Source organism: Oncorhynchus nerka, linkage group LG23, assembly GCF_034236695.1.
Source record: "Oncorhynchus nerka isolate Pitt River linkage group LG23, Oner_Uvic_2.0, whole genome shotgun sequence".
Classification (NCBI taxonomy): Eukaryota; Metazoa; Chordata; class Actinopteri; order Salmoniformes; family Salmonidae; genus Oncorhynchus; species Oncorhynchus nerka.
In genome coordinates, this window is record NC_088418.1 from 51,512,731 (window position 1) to 51,523,989 (window position 11,259).

An 11,259-nucleotide genomic window follows, 5' to 3' on the forward strand; every position below is an offset into this window, starting at 1 on the left:
TTCTCATAAATTCTGGATAATCATATAGTTGTCCATTATTCAATAATTGTTTAACCCAAATAATGTTGTCAAACCAGTTCTGGAAAATTAAAGACTTGTTTTTGTATTTTTGGACATCAGCAGGTGTTCTTGAAACAACATGATGGAGTCGTCCACTAAATTTAATGCTGCTTGGGCGAGGATGGTAAATGACCATTGCTAGCTAGCCAACTACTGTAACTTGCTAATCCATGTCACCCATCTGTAAACTTAACTGTACGTTAATCGGTACGCATTCACCTCAGTACTGACCCAAAACACAGGACTGGTGTCATGAAGTTGTGTGTGAGAGTGTAGCATTGATGTAGAGATGTACTCACGGCCCTGGTGATGTTTCAGGAAAAGCCAAGCGAAGGCACCTGAGCTTAGATGAGTTTCGTGAAATTAGTAGGAGGCCAGAGGGCAGCCAACACCTCACACAGCCCCACTCTGTCACTCGCAGGCACAGCAACTCAGACCCCAACCCGGGGGTTGTACCCCAGAACACCCACAAAGAGAAAGAGGTACTGTACATTTGTGTATTTTAGTTTTTTTTACTCTTGAGACCTGAAGTGATGTAACATTTTGTACACATATCATTTACCTTGTCATCCTCTCCCTCTTCTCCTCTCTTCCCTAGATCTCAGATGCGAGTGATGACCAGCAGCAGGGGATCACTCAGTTTTCCCCTGCGATCGGTGTGGTCAGGGTGTTCAGTCCTCAGAAAGCAGCACTGTCCCAGGGCTCAGGTTCCATAACACTGAGGGACTCAATGGAGAGCTCCTCCCCTAAATGGGGACTGAGGAGGCACTAGCCATCTCTATGAAGGAGGAACCTGAGGATGAGAAGGTGGACTATCTGGAGGGGCTGACAACAGACATGTTTGGGGACGACAAGGAGTTTGAGCACTGTTTGTCAGATCCAGACCCAGCCTTTATGAATCATCATGAGGAGGCGGAGGCCCTGCCTGACGCCCTTTACTGCCTCTTGGGGAGCAGCAGAGGCCTGTCCCATCCCCAGGGTTTCGTGGACGTCCTCCCAGAGGAGGTGCTGATGCTGGTTTTGAGCCTCCTGCCTGCTGAGGACTTCTACTGTAATGTCAGCCTGGTCTGCCAACGCTGGAGGAACATTATCACCCAGTCACTGGTGAGAGCCTGGGACAGGTGGAGGACGTTAGGGTTAAAGTTATGAAGATAAGCTAGTGTAAACATTTGAATAGATGTGCTGTATACATTATTTTGGGTTCGGTTGTGTCTTTGGGCCCTGGAAGAAGCTGTATTACCGCTACACGAAGAAGGAGATCGACGCCGTGAAGAATATCAACGCCATCCTGGAAAACCATAGAATCATAAAGGACGACCAGGAGAGCATCCTCCATATGGTCGAGTAAGGACTCTTTACTTTAAACTGTTCCTTTGGGCCATTTCTGTTCATTTCTGATCTATTCTCTTGTGTGAGTGTTTTTTATTTTTATTTTCCAGGTTCATGGCCCAGTATAAGCCCAGTCAGAGGGTGAAGCCTGGGGCAGTGTTACAGAGTGTGAGGACACATCGTCTGTTCCCTCAGGCTGAGGCCTGCATTACACAGACTCCCAAAAAATGGAGGGTATCGAGGGGGTATGTAGCCCCACACATACTCTGTGATGGCGCTCCCTTCAGCCATCACAGAGTACCTCAGTGCCATGGCAACCATGCTGCTCGCCGTGAGGAGGAATGACATCAACATCAGCAACAGGTAAAGATGGAAATTATATAGAGATGGAAAGATGGACATGTACAAACAGATGGATAGACAGGCGGACATTAACGGTCTCTCTCTCCACCTCTGTTCTCCTTCCTCCATTCCAGGTTGCACTACATCTTCTACGTCCTTCACCTGATGGAGAACGCCCTGCCCACAGCAATAACCAATCAGAGTGGGTGAGGACTGATGTCTTTCTGGAAGGAAGTATTTTGAATGAATCAGTCATAACCCGTGTCTCATGCCCAGTCCTCTTTCTCTCAGGAGAGTCCAGGTTCAGGTGACCCACAAACAGCAGATCCTCAACCACGACATCCATAGAGACCACGTACCGCCAGACCGCTACTACCAACATCATGCCACAGCTGTGTTTTTACAGAAAACAAGTTAGATATAGGGTTGGTACTTTTGCTAGCATTCTCTGAATTGTCGCTAGAGGGCACCCTCTCCCTGTCAGTTCAGCTCAGTCTGTGATTCATCAGTTCAGGATGAGGATACTCTTTCTATATTGTGACTATTGTCAAATCAAACTTTGTCACATGCGCCGAATACAACAAGTGTAGACTTTACCATGAAATGCTTAGTTACAAGCCCTTAACCAACAGTGCAGTTCAAGAAGAAGAAAATATTTACCAAGTAGGCTAAAATAAAAAGTAATAATAAAATGTAATACAATAAGAATAACAATAACGAGGCTATATACAGGGGGCACCGGTACCCAGTCAGTGTGTGAGGGTACAGGCTAGTTGAGGTAATCTGTACATGTAGGTTGGGGTGAAGTGACTATGCATAGGTAACAAACAAACAGCGAATAGCAGCAGTGTTCGTTCGGGGGGCGTCAATGTAAATTGTCCGGTGGCGATTTTTATGAATTGTTCATTAGTCTAATGGCTTGGGGGTAGAAGCTGATGAGGAGCCTTTTGGTCCTAGACTTGGCGCTCCAGTACCGCATGCTGTGCGGTAGCAGAGAAAACAGCCTATAACTTGGGTGACTGGAGTCTCTGACAATTTTATGGTCTTTCCTCTGACACCGCCTATTATATAGGTCCTGTATGGCAGGAAGCTTGGCCCCAGTGATGTACTGGGCCGTTCGCACTACCCTCTGTAGCGCCTCGCGGTCAGATGCTGAGCAGTTGCAATACCAGGTGGTGATGCAACTGCTCAGGATGCTCTCGATAGTAGAACCTAGAGGATCTGGGGACCCATGCCAAATATTTTCAGTCTCCTGAGGGGGAAAAGGTTTTGTCATGCCCTCTTCACGACTGTCTTGGTATGTTTGGACCATGATAGTTTGTTGGTGATGTAGACACCAAGGAACTTGAGACTCTCGACCCGCTCCACTACAGCCTCGTCGATGTTAATGGGGGCCTGTTCGGCCCGCCTTTTCCTGTAGTCCACGATCAGCTCCTTTGTAGAGTAGTTCAAGTGGATACACACACACGAATGGTCCACCCCATTTCACAAAAAAGCCCACATTGTGAGCTGTTGATTGTGCCCTATGTGTGAATGTTCCTTCTGTGAAGTAGTATAGGGGTTAAATGTTGTTGCTGTGTTCTAGTCACAGGGAAGACACCCACCCTAATTTGGTACGCTCAGCAGAGGCCACACCTCCACATGGCCTTCAACAAGTCTGTGGCCACCCAGGCCCAGCGCCGTTGCCCCAGGAATGTGGACTGCAGGACGGTCAACTCCATGGCTTTCGGGTCTGCTTGTCTGTCGGTCTAGACCAGTTTCTGTCCGTATGTCTAGAACAGTTTTGCTCCATATGTCTGGTTGTCGTCAGTCTTTCAGTAAAGCCATTCAATCAGTTCAATCAGTCATCCAGTTGGTCATGTTCAGGTCCCTTTCCCCTCTCTCCCAGTTACCAGGAGTTGAAGACATTGTCTAGTAACATGAAGCCCTTCTCTGTGGCCTGAGTGCTGCCTAAGGGCAGCGGGGGCTTCGTCAACGTCAAGGTGGTCACCCTGACCCTCAATGCCTACATGGCCTCGGCCGACACACACATCACCCCCAACCACGTCCCAAACACACATGGCACAGTGACCGTGCCCAACCGCAATGCAAAAAGGGTAAGTGTTATGCCCAAATCCACAAAAACCTCTCCTCCCAAAGAAACATCCAACACACACATTCACACACCGGAAAACACACACTTCTCCTCTGTTTTGGTCCCATATTCACACAAACAAGTCACACACATGCAGGTCCTCTCCACAATTGAACAAACTTGCCTTTATTTTTCAGATGTTTGCGAGGGATGCCCAGAAGATCTGGGACAAAATGGTTGCCTTAGAAGAGACCAGGGAGTATGCATACCACATGAACTATGATGGTAAGCTTTTTTTCACTCCATAACATGTTTTGAATATGTGTCTTCCAGGGTATCTGAAGCAGTGGCAGATGCGGAGGCCGACTCTGGACAAGTATGATGTCCTCTTTATAGACGAGGCACAGGACTGCACTCCAGGTACACCACTCAACTACACCACTGTACCACACCTGGACCAAACCTGGGTCTACATTACACAAACTGGGTCTACATTACACCAGAACAGCCTGAATTCTTCAGGGAATTTAAACATTGCTCACTTGGTATCAAGGGACCTAACGTGTGCAAGGAAAACATTATCCACACCATTATACCACCGCCACCAACCGGTACTGTTGATACCAGGCACTATGGGGCCATGGACACATGCTGCTTATGCCAAATCCTGACTCAGCCATCAGCATGACACAACAGGCACCTGGATTTGTCAGACCAGGTGATGTTTTTCCACTCCTCAATTGTCCACTGTTGGTGATTGTGTGCCCACAAAAGCCATTTCTTGTTTCTGAGATACTGGAACCGGCACGCCTGGCACTAACGATCATACCACGCTCAGTCTCTTAGGTCACTCGTTTTGCACATTCTAACATTCAATCGAACAGTAACTGAATGCCGCAATGACTGTCTGCCTATTTTATGTCGCAAGCCAAGGCCACTCATCTCACTGTCTGTAGGAGCAAACCATTTTCATGAACGGAGTTAATCATAAACTGATTAATCATAAACTGTGGCCTGAGTGCTGCCTAAGGGCAGCGGGGGCTTCGCTTTATCGCTCATAAACTGATTAACAACGTTTGGACAGGAGCTATAATCCAAATTTAAACTGTGTGTCCTTGTTGCTTGAATTCAGGTTTGGCTGCACTGCTTTTAATGGAGAAAGATTGCTTCTGTGATTTTTGTTGATAACGTCACTTTCCCGGGTGGAGTTTTGGCTTGCCTGGTAACATCACCAGGGGGTATACATTAATATAATAACAAATAGAGTTCCAAACCTCTCGGCTAAAAACAGCTAGTTTTCAGATGACATATCCCTTCCATTAGACCCCTCTGCTCGGGGATTGATCCACACTGGTTAATTAATGCACCGCTTTGGTGCCCTTCCCTCCCAACTAGGACAGCAACATTCTTGCTTGAAAAATATTTATTTGCTAAAAAGGTATTTGTTTCTTCGTGACCATTTTTATGTAAACCTATTATAGTAAGGACTTAATTGTTACCCAGAAATGATTTGAAATAAGAATGGCTACATTGGATCTTTTTAAAGGAAATTACGATGCGTTAAGTAGGATGCAAGACTTCGCGCCCACACCTTCACACACAGCATCTTCGCTTGGGTTCCATTTTTGTTCTTAGAGCGTTGTAGGTATGGGACCAAAACAAAGGAGTTTAGCTTCGCGCTTTATCGCTCTAAGTTGTCGCTGAAAGTGACCCACAATGTTGACTTCGTGCACGTACTTCATATTGCTAGGTCTAAAGTTGATTTTCTGAATGATGTAAACATGTCCGTAAAATATCCATGGTGTTCCATGACTACTGTGTTCTTATTTTGTTAATTTCGTTCTGTTTAGATCAGTTTGTTTTAAAGGGAAGATTTCAGAATTAAGATGCTATTAAACGTTCTGATTTGTTTCATCCTTCAAACAAAGTCACAATAAAACATCACGTTACATTTGTATTTTTTGATATTTTTATATTATACTTGAACGAAGATATGTCGGAAAAGTGACCTAAAGGGGAGCACTACACGAGTAGGTGTGAAGCCACTGTTCGCATAAGACCGTGAAGACCGACATCATACGGATGTTTTTTTTTTTGGGGTGTAACAACTTTATACAGCTCGCAGGCTTTTAGCATAGTTCCTTTTACATCCCTGATTTACCCCTACCAGCTAACCACTAGCAGCCTTGAAACACACCACATATAAGCAGTTCAGCACATCAGTATTTATCCTACTGTTGAACAAAATCAAGATAAATCTTTACCATGTAAGGAAGTGCTATTTCTTATGCAGGTGACCAGCCTACTGCTATTACATTGCTATAACTGAGACAACGTATTTTCACAGTAAAACATGTTAGGTCCCATACAGGATAGCTCCCACACCCACACACAGCACACACACATTACACACACTAACTGCCGAGGACACACAGATAAGACATACACCCACACATTGGGAGGAAGAGACAGCCTTGACTTGCAGAAACCAGCGCACACACCTAATCTCCTTTCTAGCCGAACATTGTGTGACTGAGGACGAGACCCGGAGGAACGACGGACGGCTCAACAGGACCAATCCAAGAAGACAACACCTCAACTGTGGCCAATCAAAAGCCAGAGACTTTCAGACTCAACCCACTTTTTGTACTTAACATGCTTACAATCTGTTATCGGCGCTCTTTCTGATGGTTTTCCAAATGAATGAGCCCGTATACGTTGTACCAGATATCTTTACTCTGAATAAACTGTCGCTTGTCATATAATTGACCACCTTGTCCGAATCGATCCTTGACCGACTCGCCCAATCTACATATCCCATCATCAACAACCATCACAATAGATATTGAACGTCTATATGTAACCGATGTGAAAGGGCTAGCAAGTGAGCGGGGTGCGCGCTAATAGCGTTTCAATCGGTGAATAAATAATTATCTGATATTCTGACATTTCACGTTCTTAAAATAAAGTAGTGATCCTAACTGAACTAAGACAGGGAATTTTTACGTCAGGAATTGTGACAAACTGAGTTTAAATGTAAATGTAAATGTTTAAATGTATTTGGCTAAGGTGTATGTAAACTTCCGACTTCAACTGTATAATGGCTACCATGATATCCTGCAGGTTATGTCGGCAAATAATGTTCGGGCAGTTCAGTAAAAATGTAGGCATACCTTGAAATAAACAATTACAATAATCCGATTGGTATTTGACCATTTATTTTCTGTAAAACGTGGAGTATTATGTTGATGGAGTTGTTGTAGCTTGCTTGATAACGTTAGCGAGCTTTTTCCATCCCCAAACACCATGCTAGACACTGAGCTGGCAAACATCGTTTTTTTATCACTCTTCCACTGTTGGTAGAAATCGTTTAGGGGTAAATTGAGTCCCGCATTATGACAGAAGCGCAAAGTGTTCCTCTGGCCCAGTCTACCCGCCGTACTATCCGCACCAAGCGTTGTTTTACCATCTTCTTGCATTTCGACCAAACATGCATGCCGGGGTTGTGCGGAAAATCTCCCCCGACAGAATTCTGCCCCCCCCTTCTAATTTCCATACTTTTGTGGCTAGAGTCAAATACTTTCTGTGACACACATCAGTCAAATATTTTCTATAGAACAAACTAGACGTTAGGATAGACAACCAAAATGAATAATTCATGTATGTGTGTTATTAAACATAGAGGTACGGGCGACATGGACAGCCGCCCAGGGCGGCATCTTGCCGGGGACGGGCGCTGAATGGGGGCTCGCCCAGGGTGCCATACAAGTTAGAACCGCAACATACACTTAAAACAAATAGCCAAACCGAAAACTACTAAGATCAGTGAAATGTAGGCTAAACTGACAACGGAGTAATGGTCATAAATCTCAACTAGCAAGCAAGTCGCAGCATTGAAGAACGCGAAGGGGGGGACAATTCTGTCAGGGGGAGATTTAAGGCACAACACCGGTAAACAGCGGTTGTAGTTCACTGCCGCCACCACCAGGCTGTTCCATTCTTGACATCAAAGATGCAATATATTGTTGGTATGAGTTTTTGATCAATGTAATTCAAATGGAGAAAATAGTGTGTGTGTATAACATTTTTGTATACATTTTTGCATAAAGACCGTTTTAGATGGAATATCATCATTCTACATTGTTAGATTTGTGGAAATATATAGTGCAACCTGCCCTTTAGTGTGTGTGTGTGTGTGTGTGTGCGTGTGTGTGTGTGTCCATCCACAGGCTCTGTGCAGGGTAAGGCTGTGGACTTGCTGTGTCCCCTGGGGTTGAGTCCTAGCCGGGGCAAGTTAGCAGTACTGTCTTGCTCGAACATCTCCTTGTTCGACCAAGCTGTCAGACTCACCAACACCAACCCCCGCTGTAGGCTGCACATCGTAGGGGTGAGTGTCCACACACACACACACACACACACACACAATGTGTTTGGGTCTTGTGTAAGACATGTATTTTCCACTCCAGGGGGTGAAGAATTTTGGGCTGAACAGAATCATGGGCATTTGGGTTCTGATGCAGCCAGAAAACAACCGCTTCTGAGGTGATTAGCACACACACTGCCCCTTGCCTCAGTTCCTCAATTCTAATACAAGTAAATTAGTATGTTGTCCCTATGTGATATATATCTGTTTTTGGTAAGACAGTATCCTGCAGTGGCTCTCTCATTGCTCATTGTTTTATTGGTAGGGTCTTTTGTATCAATAGATTTAGCTCTACTCTGCAGTGTAACTACCTCTCTCCCTTTTTAAACATGTTCCCTTCTCTCTCTGTTCTCTAGTCATCAAGGACAGATTCATCCGTAGGTTCACCCAGCAGAGTCTGAAGAGTTATGCTAAAAAAACAGAGGACCGTGAGTTGGAGGGCAAACTCTCCATGGTTGAAAAATACAATAGCCACATCCCTGAGCTGGTGAAACGCCTCTACGGCTGCACAGAGAGAGAGGTCCAACACGCAGGTACACACACAGTTACATACTGTACACACATACATACACACAAGTACAGTACATGCCACCACACATGAATTGCTGTATTTGTATTTGAGAGTCTGATCTTTCTCATTTGTCTCAACTCTCCCCTGCTCTTTCTCAGATTTTATCCTGGGGGCAGTCCATAAGTCAAAGGGTCTGGAGTTTGACATGGTGGTGATCACTGATGATTTTGCTAAGGTCCCCTGTGCCGCCCACAATTTACCCAGACTTTCCAGCTGCTCAGGAGGTGTGTGTGTGCAATCATTGGGAAGTTGGGAAACCTATCCAAATACCAACTATGATCTAAGGCCAATGACTGTTTGCATTGGTCCACGGCCTACACCCAATCAGAACATTGGTTGATGTATTACAGTCCAGATTATAGTACCAATGTTTGCTAGTGGCTGACTCCACTGTTTTCTCCCTCGTCCTCGGGGTGACATCCGAGACGATGAGTGGAACCTGCTGTATGTAGCGGTGACACGGACCAAGAGCTCCCTGGTCATCACCAAGAACATCACCAACATCCTCACGCTGGCTGGGGTGAGAGCACTAATCACTGGAGGCTGGTGAGTGGAGGACGGCTCATAATAATGGCTGGAATGGAGTGTAATCGAATGGTTTCAACCACCTGGAAACCATGTTTGATTCCATTTAGGCCATTTATTATGAGTCGTCCTCCCCTCAGCAGCCTCCACTGGCACTGAACCTCTCCGCTACACTCCATCCCTCTTCACTTGTCTCTCTCTCTCTATTCTTCCACTCCACCCCCTCTACCCCTCCATAATCCTCTCCATCACTCTAACACACTCCTTCGCTATACTTAACTCTTATTCCCAGTCTCTTTCTTTCTTTTATGTGTGTTCTTTCACAAACACCGTCTCAGATCACAGAGAAATGTACAAGTTGTTCATTGAAGCAGGAAGTTGTGGTAATGTAATTCTGAGAAAGCCTCATTCCTCTTTGGGTGACATTTATGTGACGCAAATGAGCACGTCACTGTGCAAGTGAATGTGTTCCAATTTAATTTGTGTTCTGTGAAAGCCTCCTCCCATAGCCTGGTGGTCTAGTCTGTGTTGTTAGCCAACCCTCTGTGTATGGCTTGACAGTGATTGGAAAGTAGGAAACACTACAGCACGTACAGTATGGGACCAAGGCTCAAAAAGCTGTCCATATCATTCTTTCCAAACTGATCCTAGATCAGCACTCCTACTCTGAGACTCTTTGTGAGTCCGGGACCAGGCTAACTCCTCCCATGGGGTTAACCCTTTAGCTTCCTGTTGTTCCACAGGAGTACTTCCTGAGGACAGAGTTAACCAGCGCCCTGCTGACCGAGGGGGATCCCCCACCCCCCTCCCATGCTGCTCCATGCGGGAGTATCATAACCACGTCATGCCCGACTGGCCCCTCGCCATGTGCAAGCTGCCACTCAAATACGTCAGGCCCCGCTTCCTCCTCCCCACCACAATACCACATTCTGATTTGCAATGTCTCTCAACCAGACCTGCTCATTTCCGATAGGTGTGTGTGCAGGAGTTGTAGAAAAATTGCCCACATTCTGCGAACAGCTAACCAGTCAGGCCTGTTAGCCAACTGTAATACCTAGTCAGTCAGTCAGTCAGAGGGCACTTACGGGGAAATCATGTTATCCCTGTTACATTTAGTGTGCCTGAGCCGTGCTGAGGCGGTAAATGTTAAGTCATAAAAGGGATTCAGTACATACAGCTGATTGTAGTTGAGATGGTTAACTTTTCATTCACAAAGCGGCAGCCTAGTGGTTAGAGCGGTGGACTTATAACCGGAAGGTTGCAAGTACAAATCCCCGAGCTGACAAGGTACAAATCTGTCGTTCTGCCCCTGAACAGGCAGTTAACCCACTGTTCCTAGTCTCTAAAAGCCTTGATGTTCTTCAGTCCAAGGTAAGACAAATTGTCTATAAATCGAGAAAGCTCAGCATGTTGCTACTCTCCCTAGGAGTGGCCACTCTGCAAAGATGACTTGCAAGAGCACAGCACAGAATGCTCAATGAGGTTAAGAAGAATCCTTGTGTCAGCTAAAGACTTACAGAAATCTCTGGAACATGCTAACATCTTTCTTGACGAGTCTACGATATGTAAAACACTAAACAAGAATGGTGTTCATGGGAGGACACCATGGAAGAAGCCTCTGCTGTCGAAAAAAACATTGCTGCACGTCTGAAGTTTGCAAAAGTGCACCCGGATGCTCCACAGCGCTACTGTGGAACCTTCTGACAGTTGTGCAGGTCTGATCCGCAACTACAGAAAACGCTTGGTTGAGGTTATTGTTGCCAAAGGAGGGGCAACCAGTTATTAAATCCAAGGTTTCACATACTTTTCCCACCCTGCACTGTGAACGTTTACACAGTGTGTTCAATAAAGACATAAAAATGTATAATTGTTTGTGTGTCATTAGTTTAAGCAGACTGTGTTTGTCTATTGTTGTGACCTAGAAGATCAGATCAA

At 45.5% G+C, this 11,259-nt stretch overlaps 1 pseudogene; it reads left to right on the top strand.

The window, feature by feature from the left end:
* The first annotated feature begins 139 nt into the window (after nucleotides 1–139).
* LOC115119425 (F-box DNA helicase 1-like) lies at nucleotides 140–11,191 on the top strand (annotated as a pseudogene).
* The last annotated feature ends 68 nt before the right edge of the window (nucleotides 11,192–11,259 follow it).